At 44.7% G+C, this 14,799-nt stretch overlaps 1 long non-coding RNA gene across 2 annotated transcripts in view; it reads left to right on the top strand.

The window, feature by feature from the left end:
• Positions 1 to 271: 271 nt before the first annotated feature.
• The window catches only part of LOC120375495, a 62,289-nt gene continuing 47,761 nt past the window's right edge, over positions 272 to 14,799 (top strand). For both annotated transcript variants that reach the window (XR_005586581.1, XR_005586580.1), the window contains exons 1-2: positions 272 to 751; positions 5,304 to 5,418. This is a non-coding gene — a long non-coding RNA (uncharacterized LOC120375495). The remainder of the gene's footprint in view (positions 752 to 5,303; positions 5,419 to 14,799) is intronic.

Genomic DNA, 14,799 nt, shown 5'->3' with positions numbered 1-14,799 from the left:
CAAAGTCAGCGGTTATTACATGAATTAGCACTGGTCAGCATGGACCAGACTTTGAAAGCAAAACTGCTTTCCCTCTTTGTTATGGGGTGTGATGAGGTGACCACACCACACAAGGCAGTGCAGGTTAATTTAGGTTAATTAATGTGAGAGGCTGCACCTGGGGGAGAGCCAGGGCTGGCAAGGCTGATTGATGATGGAGCCCAGCTGAGAAGGAACAGTTGGGCTGGTATAAAGCCAGGAAGCTGGCAGAGGCAAAGGTTGGCTGGGGAAGTAGGCTTTAGTGATTGCTGGGGCGTGTGGGAGCATGTTTGGAGTTGCTCCCTGGGTGGAGGAAGTTCTAGCTGGAAAAGTTGGTGGGTAGGTAGAAGCTACAGCAAAGTAGGACAGGAATCCAGGGAAATAGCAACAGGTTCTTGGAGCAAGCAGACCATAGCTGCTCTTTGTGAAAGGTCCCTGGGCTGGAAACTGGAGTAGTGGACAGGCCTGGGTTCCCCTTCCAGCCCTTGGGAAAGTGGAAGACTGTCTGGGGGGGAGCATAAGGACAGCTGTCACAACAGGACTTGGAAACCGCAGCAGGGCTGGACTGTGCTGTGACCCGGCTGGAGGGCTGAGTCACCAGGAGGAAATGCCCAGAGTCCCAGAGACGGTGTGGTGCTGTGGTGAGCGCATGATGATGGAAAGGGGGCTTCAGACTGGCCGGAACTAATCCCCAGCGCTGCTAGTGAGTGTGTCCTGTGACATGATGCTAAAGGTAAGTCTCTCTAATTAATAATCTGACTTTATTGGGATCTGCTCCCCTCCTCTGAGTGTGCAGACATCATATTAGTGACAAATGCTCAGAAGCCTAATTTTATTTACACACAAGGATGCTTTGACAGGCTTAACTCTGCTTTCCCAAAATCTTCTATAGAGGGTGTTCTACTGACTCTTACAGCTATGAGCCTTGTGCTTACCTGGTTCCTCAATGTAGTTAGGGCAATAATTACTCTAGACAATCTAATGTGCTCAAAATCATGTTAGTTTTAACTATAGATTAGGGCTAACTTATTGCTCTGCAAGACAGCTGGTAAAATCATCCTGTAATAATAACAAAGCAGTATAAACAATCCCAACCCATTTGGGGCTTTGAGTTGATATAAATATCAAATGCTTGTTGCAATATCTCTAAAGTTCCCAAACATCAGACATTTATGTTCTCCAGTTGTGTATCTAGAACAGATTTAGGCTTGAATAATTTAATGGCCAGTGAAACACCACACTTCTCAGAGTGGCTGATGGAGGTTAAATTGGTTTAAATATCTGCAGTGGGAGACTGTGGCAACTTTCTGTGCCTGAACTATTTGCAGTTGTAAAGGTCCCCCAATAAGAGCATTTAATTAAGGGCTGGCGTGTACACTGAATTCCCACATAAGGTGCTTAATAATTACATATGGTCCTCTTATTTCCATCACTCCTGGGGTGTGAGATAGACAGTAGGAAGCATTCTGTAGGCAATGACACAACGAAGCAATTGAATAAGCAGCTGGGAAATGGGCCTATTTAGAAGTTAAGCAGGGCACAGAGCAGCCAGTGCATGAAGCTGTCAGGGCAGGGTGTGCAGTGCTGCAAAATAACAGAATCTGAGGCTATGGCAGCGCTTTGAAGCGCTAAGTGTAGTCAAAGCGCCAGCGCTGGGAGAAAACTCTCCCAGCGCTGTCCGTACTCCACCTCCCTGTGGGGAATAACGGACAGCGTTGGGAGCGCGGCTCCCAGCGCTGGGGCTTTGACTACACTGGCGCTTTGTAGCGCCGCAATTTGCAGCGCTGCAGAGGGTGTGTTTTCACACCCTGCTGCAGCGCTGCAAATTTGTAAGTGTAGCCAAGCCCTGAGAGGCAGCAGGCCATGGGTCTGCCTGTGTTTTACAGGGCAAATGTCATTCAATGTGTTTTTTAATGGGATGTGGTCTGAGGATCGTTAGCAATATTACTGAAGTCCCTTTGGCAGATTGTGGCTCATTTAGGTGGCAGATTGTGGCTCATTTAGGTGGCTGTTTGTATAAAAGCAAAACAGGGATTCTGCGAAAGTGGCCTTGAGCAAACTGCAGAACAAAAATGCTGTGAGCCCAACTCCACTTTTTTCCTAGCCTGTGCTGCATCAGAATGGTGCCAGGTTTTATACCAGTGCAATATAGTATGATCACATGAGGGTCAAGATCCTCAACTGGTGTAAATCAGTGTAGCTCTGATCTCACAGTTGGCCCATTGGTAGCAGTGTCCAGGAGAGGCCAAGGAATGTGGAGCTCAAGCTCCCCTCTCAAGTTACCCCACTTGAGCTGTTTGATGGGCGCTTGGGGAAGTGCGTGAAGGAAGCTTGCTTTGCCTTGTCTGTTCTGTGGCTAAACCAAGGATTTCAGAGTCCAGGGTCTGTCTCTAGAATTAAATGAGAATGTGTCATGTGGTTTGCGTCTGTCTGTCACTAATTCACCTGATCATCATAAAATAGTGGCCTCATGTAGTAGGTGTAAAAAGCAAAGCAAATTCTTAAATAAGACCTGGTCTCCAATTACTGTTAAGGTAGATAATTGTCTGCCTATGATGGGCATCTACACCATAAACATAATGGCTAAGGGGACACTAGGAGCACAGGTTAGGTTTTCAGGAAGTTCCAGAACTGGGTTCTATGCTGTCTCAGGAGATTTCACATGGGAACCAGACCCATGGCTGAAGGGGAAAAGCTGTCAATGCACCTAATTCTGCTCTCAGCTGTCAGCCCCCAGAGTGAGGTAGGAGTCCCTTGGGAGGCTCTACTTTTCAGCAGCCTTGCACAACTTCTGTGGACTGCTTTGCAGCCTAGAATAGCCACAGAGAAAAGAGGTCCAGCCATTCTCTCCCCACCCTTGTACCCAGGCATGCCCCCATCCTCTTTGTTTGTTGTGCTGCTACTCCTGCAATGGCCTTGCTCCATTTGATAGGGCTTTGCATAAACTCCTCCATTGTTAGCCTCTGCAGCCACTTATAGATATGTGAGCAACTCCTTTTAAATGGTGACAGGTTTTAGAGTAGAAGCTGTTAGTCTGTATCAGCAAAAAGAACAAGGAGTGCTTGTGGCACCTTAGAGCCTAATTAGCAGGGGGAAAAGGTTTTTACTTTGTATAATGACCTATCCACTCGCAGTCTTTATTCAAGCCTAAAATAATGGTGTCCAGTTTGCAGATTAATTCCAATTCTGCAGTTTCTCAGTCAGTTTTTGTTGGAGTATTTTTATTGTGAGAAAAGTTTGAGTAAAGGCTGGGAGTGGAAGGGTCATTAGACAAAGTAAAAACTGTTTCCCCATGCTATTTTCCCCTACTGTTACTCACACCTTCTTGTCAACTGTTGTAAATGGACTGTCCTGATTATCACTACAAAAGATTTTTTCTCCTGCTGATAATAGCTCACCTTAATTACATTCATTACAGTTCGCATGGCAACACCTGTTTTGTGTGTGTGTGTTTATATCCTACTCTATTTTCCACTGCATGCATCTGATGAAGTGGGTTTTAGCCCAAGAAAGCTTATGCTCAAATAAATTTTAGTCTCTAAGGTGCCACAAGTACTCGTGTTCCATTTCCTTTTAAATGGTGCACAAAGGAGAAATTCTATTTCCCTTGTACTGAGCAAGGAGCTTGACTCTGCAAGAGAATGAGCACTTCCATGTGTTGGGGCTGTATGCATGTGGTTAAAGTTAAGCATGTGCTTAAGTATTTTCTGGATCAGACTCAGCACTTTGCTCTCCTAGGCCTTAATCCTGCAAAGGTGGGTGAGGTAATACCTTTCACTGGACTGAATTCTGTTGGTGAAAGAGAATCTTTCAAGCTACAAGGATCTCTTCAGGTTTAGGGAAGGTATTCAGGGTCACAGCTAAATATAGGGAGCAGCGCATTGTTTAGTATAAGTAGCTAAGACCTATTGTAAGACAATTCAAGGTGAAGTGGCTCAGTAACACCTCTGCAATCGTAGGATAAAAAAGTGGGGTTAGTGGGTTAGATATTCTTGAGCCATAAATCCAGTGCCCCTCTGTCAGAGGAGGCTAATCATTCCCCTTGTTAACTGCAACCAATAGGACACTTGAGGCTTGATCCAGTGCAGACTCCCATTCACTTCAACAGGTTTTGGATCTTGCCTTTGAAATAGCTGAAACTTGCTTGCAGTCAGACCTCACACTGTACCAGTCTAGTGGGTATAATATTTGTAGAGAGGCTGAGTTGATTTATTGAAGGCCAAGAGTGCCTCTTTTTTCCAGCCATCAGTCAGGGTAAGGAACACACAATCCTAATTTAAATAGCCACCAGCTGGGAAATTTTCTGGGGCCACGTGTCCTTTCTCCTGCTCAGATAATAGTACAATTGCAGTTAGTATGATATTGCATGGCTCAAATTCATTGCTTGAGTTGCAGTGACTTATTGTTTAGTAATTATCTTGTTGGTGTTTCAAGGATGGAATAATCTCACATATTTACATAATCAAGGTATCAGAGCCTTTACAGAAGGGCATCCTGTCAGCAGATGGCCAGACTGCATGTGGTTAACTCCCCTGGTCTTCCTCAACTCATGTTAATACAATCTAGACATCACTTACCCTATAGTGCAAATTCCAATTTTGCCTGTCACTCCAAAGGAAGCCTTTTTGCCTCTAATAGCCTCTTTTACACTGTTTAGCCAGTGGCATTTTTTGTTGTTATTTGGGGTGAACTTTGAGCCTCTATTATGGAGTTCTTACAAAGTTTCCATGCAGCTTGCAGGCATTTCATTCTTGTGACTGTTGCTTTTAACTTCCACTTAAAGAAGCTGGTTATTGTTGTGCATTTCCCCTTTTGGAAATGAAATACTACTGTGGTATTCCTTGGGTTCCCCCCACCGAGCTCCCCCAAAAGGTTCAGTGTCTAGGTAAATTTTTTTACCTCCATCTAACTACTCAAGGCTAACTTGGTAATCCTCCACATGGGTCTACACTGAGTAGCTACATGAAGATACAAACTACAGTGTCTCGTCTCCACTAGGGTTTTACATCAAGATAGCCAACCTGCAAAGCACCAAAGGCCAGGACTAAACAAAAAATTATGACCCAGCTACATTGCTCAGGCCCTAAGCCATGTAGTTAACCTGACCCAAACCTCTGGTCTAGACAGAACTTGGTCAACAGAGCTACGGTCTCTTGGGGAGCTGGTTTAACTACTGTGATGGGAGACGCCCTCCTGTCACTCTAGTGAGTGTCTGCCTTGAAGTGCTACTGCAGTATTTCTAGTGAAGTATGTAACAAGTATAATAACCGCCCCTTTCTGTGCAGTGAAGTTGCGGCCTGAGGGTCAGCTCCCCTCAATCCATCCACAACTTCCACAGCGGTTAATGGAAGTGCTACAAGCTGAACAGGCCTGATAGAGCTCCTTAAAGTCAGTCACAAGGTAAGACATGCAATTGTGTGGCACATTTTCATTCCTGGGCTGGGGAGGCTGAGCAAGGTTAGGCCCTGCTTAGCAGGTGGATAGGAGACCCCTCCAACCAAACCCAGTAGTAGGTGGAGGTAGGTAGCATTCCCCTCTGAGTCATTGCAAAAAAGTGAGTGGAGTGTGTGCTGAGACATGCAATGCCATTCATGGGCAAGGCATACGTGTCCTTCAGCATCCTATTTAACACCATTCTAGCAGCCTAATTTTCCTCGGTGGGCACATGTTCAGCTATGTTGCTGGCCCAGAAGGGGGGAACAAATATTTAATAATGGGCTTTTCAGTCTATCAGACTTTCGACCCAGAGACTGCATCTCTCAAACCAGCACAAGGTCCTGATCCTCATCAGGAATTGGGAGGTGAAATTCCATGGCCTGTTTTCTGCAGATGGACAGAATGGCTGATCATGATGGTCCTTTTGGCCTTAAAATCTGCATGTGAAATCCTGGCCCCACTGTAATCAGTTGGAGGTTTGCTACTGACTTCAGTGGGGGCCAGGATTTCACCCTATGAATCTTGGTTTTCAAAGGGTATTCAGTGCTAGTAAGACTCCTTTAAAGGTGTAGACAAACTTTGTGCAAAGATAGCAAAACAGGGTTATAGCTCTCTAAGAGGAGGAAAGACCCCAGCTGCATGCCCTAAGTGCAGGGACTGTCAGGGCAGGGACAGCTGTCTTGAATTAAATGCCCCCAGCACAGTAAGAACCCCACCTGCTCCCAAGGAGGTTAACACAGCTCATTCATTACTTGGATAAGAGGTTAAAGCTCTGGGCTGTTTGAACAAGGATTAGGGGGAAAGGAAGCTTAGCTGTCTGGGCTCCCTTTCTAACCTGGCCTGCTCAAAGCCTTCCTCAGCCTGCTGCTCATGGCATGTTTTGTCTGTTTCTCTGGCTCTGCAAGCAGCCTGCTTGACCTCTTAGTTTGATAACCAGAAATCTCACTGGAGGCAGTTATTTGGCCAGGACTCTGAAGAGCTGGGCATACCTGTTAGTCAGTTGCCATCATATTGGTAATCCTGGAACCCTCAGGTGCCTCCACAGGAAAGGAGTGAACAGACTCCAAGGTTAGATGTGCTTACAAAGGACCAAGCACTTTGCAAATGATTCAGTTAATGAACTTCTAAAGCCCTCCTGTGCCTAATTATTTCCAGCTGCATCTCTAGCTTCCCCCGGTGGTCTGAAATCAGAGGATGACACTGGTATTCAATTAATTAGCATGTATATTGGCAGTGGGCTCAAAGAATTATTTTTCTACATCTTTCAGGGTCAGAGTATTCAAATAAGAAATTGCTTGCTAAAATATTGACTTAACTGAGGACTTTCACACAGTGAGAAATGGATCTACTGCTCCCACTGCAGCTAGCTTTTTAATTACCTGAGTGCACATGCTGCTCCAGATGCAGCCTTGGGAAGAGTCAGGGGTTTGAAATGTTGGAAAACATCATGAGCAATCTCTGGGGCTTGGCTTGATTTGACTAAACAATAATAAACCCATTTGATTAGCAGGCTGCCCTCCAAAACTTGGTGTTTCTTGGGCTAGGTCCTCCATTCTGGGATGGTGGCTTTGAATATAGTGTCTAGTTCAGGTGTCCACAGTTCAAGAAGGGTGGTGGTAAACTGAAGCCAGCTTGGAGAAGAGCAGTGAGTGACTGAGGGATTAGCAAACATGTCTTGTAGTGATAGACTCCAGGAGCTCAATCCATTTAGCTTAACCAAAAGGTTAAGAGGTGACTCGATCAGTTTATAAATACTTAAGAGGAGCTATTTGATAAAAGGGATCCTCAATGTACTGTATCAGACAAAGCTCTAACAAGCTCCAATAGCTGGAACTTGATAAACAAATTTAGACTTGAAATAATGTGTACACTGTTTAAGGCCAAGGTTAGTTAATAATGGGAACAATTTAACAAAGGATGTGGTGGATTCTCTCACTCTAGCCATTTTTAAATCAAGATTGGATCTTTTTCTAAAATCTGCTTTAGTTAAAATAGGACTTTCTCAAAACTTTGAATGGCCTGTTACACAGGAGGTCAGCAAAGGTCAGACTAGATCATCATAGTGGTCCCTTCTGGCCCTAGAAGCTACGAAAACTGGTTGAACTAACCAGCTGGAGGAGTCCCAAGGTAACAGACAGCATGGGCACTCTACACTGTTAGTTTTTGCTCCCTGTGCAGGGAGCCTGGGTGGAGAAAGCAGCAGGGCCAGAGCATGAAGAGGAAATCTGAAGTTCAATCTTGTTTCTTTAGTGCTGTCTGAATTCCTCCTTCTGCCCAGAGCTGGTTAAAATGTTCATTGACATTTTTCACAGGGGAAAAAGTTTCCCAACCAGCTCTAGTTCCAGGCAGACTCAGGAAATGTTTTTTCCACTCAGTGACAGTCTCAGAAGAGTGTCCAAAAGTCAGTAACACATTCAAAACACAATCATAAAAGCTTGTTTAGTAGGAAAGTTGAAGGTGGGCTGATTCTCATGGCTGTACTTTCTGCTGGGTCAAAACACTGGCTATTAAGGGTTGTGTTCTGATCTCACTTCTATGGGTGTAAATCAAGGAATCGTGCCACTGATGTGCTAGCATGAAACTGGAGTGAGTGGAGAATCCTACTCAACAGCTGAAATCTGCTCAGATAGCCTGTATCAGGGCTCTCCTTGGTGCACTGCCTGTTCTGAGATACAGGTCACTATGTACTTACTGTTGTATCCTAACTGGATGTGTGTATCAAGATGGCATATTTTGATGAGATGCTGGCAGCTGTGCTGCCTCCTCTGTGTAAATCCCCAAATAGCCTTAGTGCTCAGATTAACTCTTAAGGGTTATGTTTCTTTCTATAGGTGTTTGGGTGAGAAGGAGATTTTTTGACCTGGAAATGTGCTGCTGTGAATCCTTTTGAGGGGGAGGTTGGGAGGGGGGTTAGGTTGTCTCTAGACATCTTAATTACTGAAGGCAGTTTAGCTATTGCAATAAATCCATCTTTACTATCCAACGCAATATATGCAATTTTCCCAGCAAGGTGATCACAGATCCATTACTGAAGGTTGGATGGTATTGAGTGAAAGGACAGACGGCTCCCCCAACCTTTATGGTACATACAGTAACATGGCTGGAGGAGAATATGGTTTGGACTCAAGCTGTTACTGCCCTGTTGCACTAACTGCACTCATAGGAGTTCTGGACATTCAGAGGAGCTCAGAGCAGTATAAAGCCAAACTGCTGCAGTGGAAGCAGAGTATTCATTAGCTGCATGTGTCTGCATTACAAACTGACAGATCATGCTCCCAGGATGCCGCAGGTGGGGAATCCCTGAAGTCCAATGCCAGCCTGCATGCTCACTTAGCATGAGGGGACACTTCCAAGGGAGGAAAGAACCAGGGGCCTTCTAGCACTGAAGAGGGTCATAAAGATGGCCCCCTTCCCAGTTCAGTCAGGGGTGGGAGGTAACTTTAACAGGGCTACAGGCATCTATCAGAGCTGCTGATTGCAGTGAGGTGCTGCCACAAAGTGAAAGGACCCCTGTGCAAAGCCTGTGTAATCCCTGGTGAGACTGGCAGGTGGCTAGTGACTGTACTAGCTAGGTGGGCTATTGTGATTGGTGTCATCTGAATGAAGGTGAGGCCCTAGATGGAAGGCCAGTAGCCAACAACATTCCTCATCTTGGCAGCAGCCCTAGATCGTCATCGTGCATTGTTCAATAGCCAGACAAGCTGTCTCATGCTGCCCCTATGTCTGAATATACACAAGCCACCTCTTCTTCCTCCCTCAAATCCCTCCTTAAATTCGTTAGAGGCGTGGGGGAGACGGAGTGGATTTTTGGAGCTGACACTGTCAGCTCCCTGCCTTGCAAGTTCTAAGGACTTGAAGATACACAGCACCAACCTTCAATCATTTTAAGTTTCAACCTATTCCCCCACCCCTCTCTCATTCACTAAATGCAAATACCCTTCAGACCAGATAAGCAGCTTCTCCAATACGGACCCCCCTCTTCCCCCTGGGGCTGCTGCTCTCCTCAAGCAAACACTAGCTGTGGACATTCATCCCCCTGCCTAACTCTGCTCGAGCAAACAGTAGCTGTTTGTTTTTTAGATAAGCAGCTCCCCGAGTTCACAACAAAAGAGGTATCACAACAAAACAGTGTTATCTTCACTTAAAAAGCATTATGGGAAGGTTCCGGAGGTCAGTGACAGCGTAGTAAGATTAATCACTGTTTACACTGGCACCCCAGTGCTGCAAGAGCAGCGCTGTTCTCTTTATTCCTCTTGTCGAGGTGGAGTACATGCAGCGCTGTAGCCAGGGAGATACAGCACTGTATGTGCTTTGCCAGTGTGGACAGGGAGTAAGTTACAGCGCTGTAAAGCCACCACCAGTGCTGTAACTCTCAAGTGTAGCCAAGCCCTGAGTGATTCCACTCTGTTCCCTTCTCCAAGGTGAGTTTAGCATCCCAAAGCCCTTTTTTCAAGCATTTGAGCTTGTTTTATAAGCATGTCCAGATCTGAAGGGGAAAATGAAGCAGAGGCTTAGATTATATAAAAAAACCTATCCCTGGCAGCAGTGAATAGTGGTGTTGAAGCTTCCTTGCTAATTAATTTTGACTGATGCATTTAATTACCACTTGTATAAAGAAGGGGTGAAAAGAAGTGGAAAGTGCTACCATGTTCTAAGTTTGGGAGAAATAAGCTTTTATTCATGAAAGCAATTATATTTACAGCTCATGCAGATCAGCATTAGAGATGCTTGGATGGTGAGTTGCCTGCTCCATTTCAGATCTGATTTTGCTGTGGAGCAGTGCTATCCAATATCATCTTGTTTAATAAAATCTCCAGCCAAGGAAGCTAATATTCAGCAGGCTTTTGCATGGTTATATGCATCTACTTATTCCATTTATGTGCTCCTTTTGATGGTGGCACAGGAATCTTCTTTGGGGCTACTCTGGAGGGAAGGATGAAGATGAGACTCCTCAGGATAGCTGGATGGTTAGTCAGACATGAAATATTCCAGAGCAGTGATACTTAAACCTCAGTGTTTCAGGAGCCAAATTAGTGATTAACATTACGTGAAAGAACCACAGTAGCATGAATTCATTGTTCCATTCACTACACTACTATATATTCATACATAAACAGTATGACTGGGAAATATTTAGTTTGTAGATATTCTCACAGTAAAAAGACTGACCAAGTATTTTACCAACTACAGTTGGTCAACACAGTAAAAGCACCATGATTGGTTAATAACTTGGGTTAATTAAATAGTGCTTTAACTATCCTGTGCTGCAAAGAGCTACAGGAGATGCATTAAAGAGCCAGCCTCACTCTGAAAATCATTGCTCTAAAGCAACTTTTGAGAAACTAGTCAGTGCAACTCCTACCAGCCTGGCCATGAGGAAACCTTTGTCTCCCATAATCTCAGTTACTGCCTACAGGCCAGAAGTATTTCTGTTCCAGTCCATGCTGTAGTAACTTGCATGGAATCCCGTTGCTGGAGTTGGGAGACACTAATGGGCTCAGCCCATTCAGTATCCTAGGCACATGGAGACACAGGAAAAGCCCAGCTAGAGAGAAGTTGATGCTTTTAATTTATCTGTATCCTGTAGCACTCAAGAGTGGGCTCTGGGCCACATGAAGCTTGATTGTGCATGGAGAATGTGTGAAAGATGGATCTGGCCATGAAGAGCTTATTGAATTGAAGGGCTTTGTCTAAATTCTTTCTACACAATTCTAGCTAGTGTACAGTCCACACTTCCATCAATAGTGTGAATCACTCCCAGGCCTGAAGCTACTTCACCATCCTCATCCTGACCATGCCAACCTGCATTGGCAATGGCTTGGAGGCAGGGCCGGCTCCAGGCACCAGCGTAGGAAGCAGGTGCTTGGGACGGCCAATGGGAAGGGGCGGCAATTCGGCAGGTCCCTCGATCCCTCTCAGAGGGAAGGACTGGCTGCCGAATTGCCACCAAAGAATGAAGCAGTGTGGTAGAGCTGCTGCTGAAGTGCCACCAATCACGGCTTTTTTCCTTTGCCGCTTGGGGCGGCAAAAAAGCTGGAGCCGGCCTTGCTCAGAGGCCAAAGAAGGTACAATCAAGCCACCTACTGCCAACTGCTCTCCAGGTACCAGCTTCCCATCTGGCAAGAGAAAGTGCAGAAACGCCATTATCCAGTAAGACTCACCTGCTTTGATCCTCTGAGGTGCCTGACCAGGCAGGGAAGGCATGGCATTGTGACATAGATAGAATCGGCCCAGATCAGTGCAGACCCAGCAAGTATTTGGAGTCTTGACTTCGATGAGGCTTTTCACTGGTGCATGGGTTTGGCTGGGTGGAGACTGATCATTGGCTTGGGCAGTATAAGTCAAGGATCTGATGGAGGAGAGGTAGCACCTCGTGACTCAAGGAGCATTTCTTCTTCCAAGAGTTGCACTTTTCTTCCTCTTTATTACTACACACCTTCAATGCTACTGCTATTGTGTGGGCCTACAGTCTGAGACAGTTAATCTCTAAGGTAACACAGCCAGGCTGGCATCAGACATGGAAGAACAGAAGGAAGGAGTCTGGTCTCATTGAGGTAGCAGCTTATGGCAACAGCATAACTGGTTCAAAAATTTCCTCCTGCTTGCTTATCAAAATGCTCCTTAGCTTGAAACAATTTGATTTGCCAGCCTATTTTGGCCTTGGCAGAAGTATTTCTTGCTCCACTTCTCCCGAATGCACACCTATCTGCCTTTCTTCTCTAAACTTTTTCAGATGTTTCTGCTCTGGTTCCTGCCCATGGTCCAGAACTACAGATTTATCATTTATTGGCTATTTCACAGTAAGGTGATCTTGTCAACCAAGTACATTTCCTGTGCAGAGCGGCAGAAAATGATAGAAGAATAAAAATAATTAGGATTGAAATGAAAATCTATTTACATAACAAAACACATCTTTCCATGCTAATTAAAGTGAAATGGAGATACTAGAATCCCTTGAATATATCACTAGCAAAGTGGCTTAGTTACCACAAGTGCCAGATTAAGCTTTAACTCCTTTACTTCAGGAGTAGCCCATCTGATTTCAGGACACTGCAATTCCAATAGTTTATTACTTGAATTACAGTAGTGCCTCCAGGCCCCAAATGGGTTCAGAGCCTCACAGTTCTGCATGCATACGCGTAGGAACAGTCCCTACACCATGGAGCTTATCTAAAAAATGAACAAAGGGCTGGGAGAAGACACTTTATCTCCATTTTACAATTAGGGACCAGGCAGCATAAGGACCAAAGGGAGTTAGGCACTTCAAAGCCAGATTTAGTTTGCTAAGTCTCAGTTTTACATGCAACTGTGATCCACAAAACCCCTGCTTGGCTCCTGCCTAGCTCACTCAGTGCCCCATTTCTGCTGTAAAAGTTCCCTAGGAGCCCTAGTTCCTGGCTCCTGTGTGCATTGCTGCCTCTTTCTAGGCAACCAGATGCCCAAGTCCCACAAACCAGGGTAAGAGAGGAGCTTGCCCTCTGTCCTGTCTGCCCGGCTGGCTCTGATAGGTATGCTCAGTGGTGAGTGTTGCAATACAAGTCTGTGGATCCAGGCCCAAGTGACTGACTGGTTCAAGCTCACACACAGGAGTCTGGCAGAGCCAGGAACTGAATCCAGCTCTTAAGCACTGTGATCATTCAAAACAACTCTATTAAGAGCCCCAGTCATGGGTGAACACAGAACAAAAGGACAATCCCTGCCCCAAAATACACTGATCTTGTGTGCCCCCGGTTAGTGCTGTCATCACCACACCCCATCCTTCCTTGAGAAACGGCTGGTTGATCTTCACCTAGGCAGGACTCTTAGAAAGGTGCAATACCTAGAAAAATAGCTTCAGTCTATAGACCCCATGAGAATCTGGACAGGTTGGTCCTCTAGGGTGAAATTCCCCTCTCAGCAAAGGAACATCAAGGCTTAGGCCTTGTAACTCTCATTCTGTCCCTCTGCAAATGAGCTAATTTCACTCCTAAAGCTCAAGTTCTTGGCTTTCTCTAGAGTTTGCTGGCCCTGGCTCACCTTTTTCAGCTGCCAGAGGGGAATCTGTAGGCAGCACAATCAAATTGCTTGACTACCCCACTGAATGTTGAATCCCTCTAAATATTACGTGTTTGCATAATGTTTTGCAGTATGGTTTTGCATAATATCTTTTGACTTCTTGAGCCCTATATTACTAAAATGATTCATTACTGACCACAATTTGCTGACAGATTTGCCTGCCTAACTTTTTCCATTTAATTTGTTCTATTGCAATGGTACCTTCTGGTCAAATACAATAATAGGCTCATGAGAGCTTTATAAACAGACTGAATTTCTGTTCAGTCATTGTGCTTTTTTAATAATGTCTTCTAATTGATGCTTTGCATTTAATTCCTTTCATTGTTTGGAAAATCTAATTTTCCAGTTGCATGAAATGTAGAGATAATTAAGCTGTGTCTGTGGAAGGCACTTTGTGATCTGAAACAAGCATAAGGACGTGTTTGTTTCAAGTTAATTATGAAGGTCTCTTGCAGTCTTTGCAAAGTGCAGACAAGGGGAATGCTGCTCTTTCTATTTTACATCTGCTCATATAGAATCTGAATGCACAGTAGTCTTGATTCTACCTTGCTTTATTCCATTCTCATGCTGGTGTGACCCATGGCTATCAGTGGGGAAAACTGGAGTGGTGTTACCTCAATTATGGGCCAAATTCTGTAATGTTAACTTTACTGTGGTGCCAGTTTACATCAGCAGAGAATCTGAGAACTGACTATTCAAAAAGTGTATAAATCCTGAGTTTCTTCTCTTGTGCCAGATGGCATAAAGCCTTTAAACCCTGAATATAACCTACTTTTGTATTGATTTGTACCTATGCTTCTGGGGTATGCTCTGGTTTGGTAAGGTAGGTGGTATGAGTAGAACTGATCAAAACTTTCCATCCAGTTTGCTGTTGAAAAATGCCAGCTTGTTGAAACTGAAATATTTTATGAGCATCCATTTCAAATTAATTTCGTTTGGGGGGCAAGCGCATGCTGAATTTCAAAATTTCCAGTGAAACAACCCTGTGGACCCAAAATGTGTTCAATATTTTTCTTATAAATTTTCTTTATTTTATTCTATATAGAATGTCTAAAAGTTGCTTCAAAAAAACCCCTCAAAATACTCCATTTAATTAAGCTTGAAATGCTCTATTTTGCTTTACATAATAGTGCAGGGCTGGAAGAGACATCGGGATAATCTAAACAGCCCCCTGCCCTGAGGCAGGGCCTAGCACACCTAAAGCATCTGTCGCAGGTATTTGTCTAACCTGATAAAGACATGGGGATGCTAACTTGTTAGGCCCCAGTACTCAAGGACAAGGAAAGACAC

This window comes from Mauremys reevesii, linkage group 12, assembly GCF_016161935.1.
Source record: "Mauremys reevesii isolate NIE-2019 linkage group 12, ASM1616193v1, whole genome shotgun sequence".
Taxonomy (NCBI): domain Eukaryota; kingdom Metazoa; phylum Chordata; order Testudines; family Geoemydidae; genus Mauremys; species Mauremys reevesii.
The sequence above is the reverse complement of the archived record's forward strand: the minus strand, read 5'-3'. Positions and strand labels throughout refer to the sequence as shown.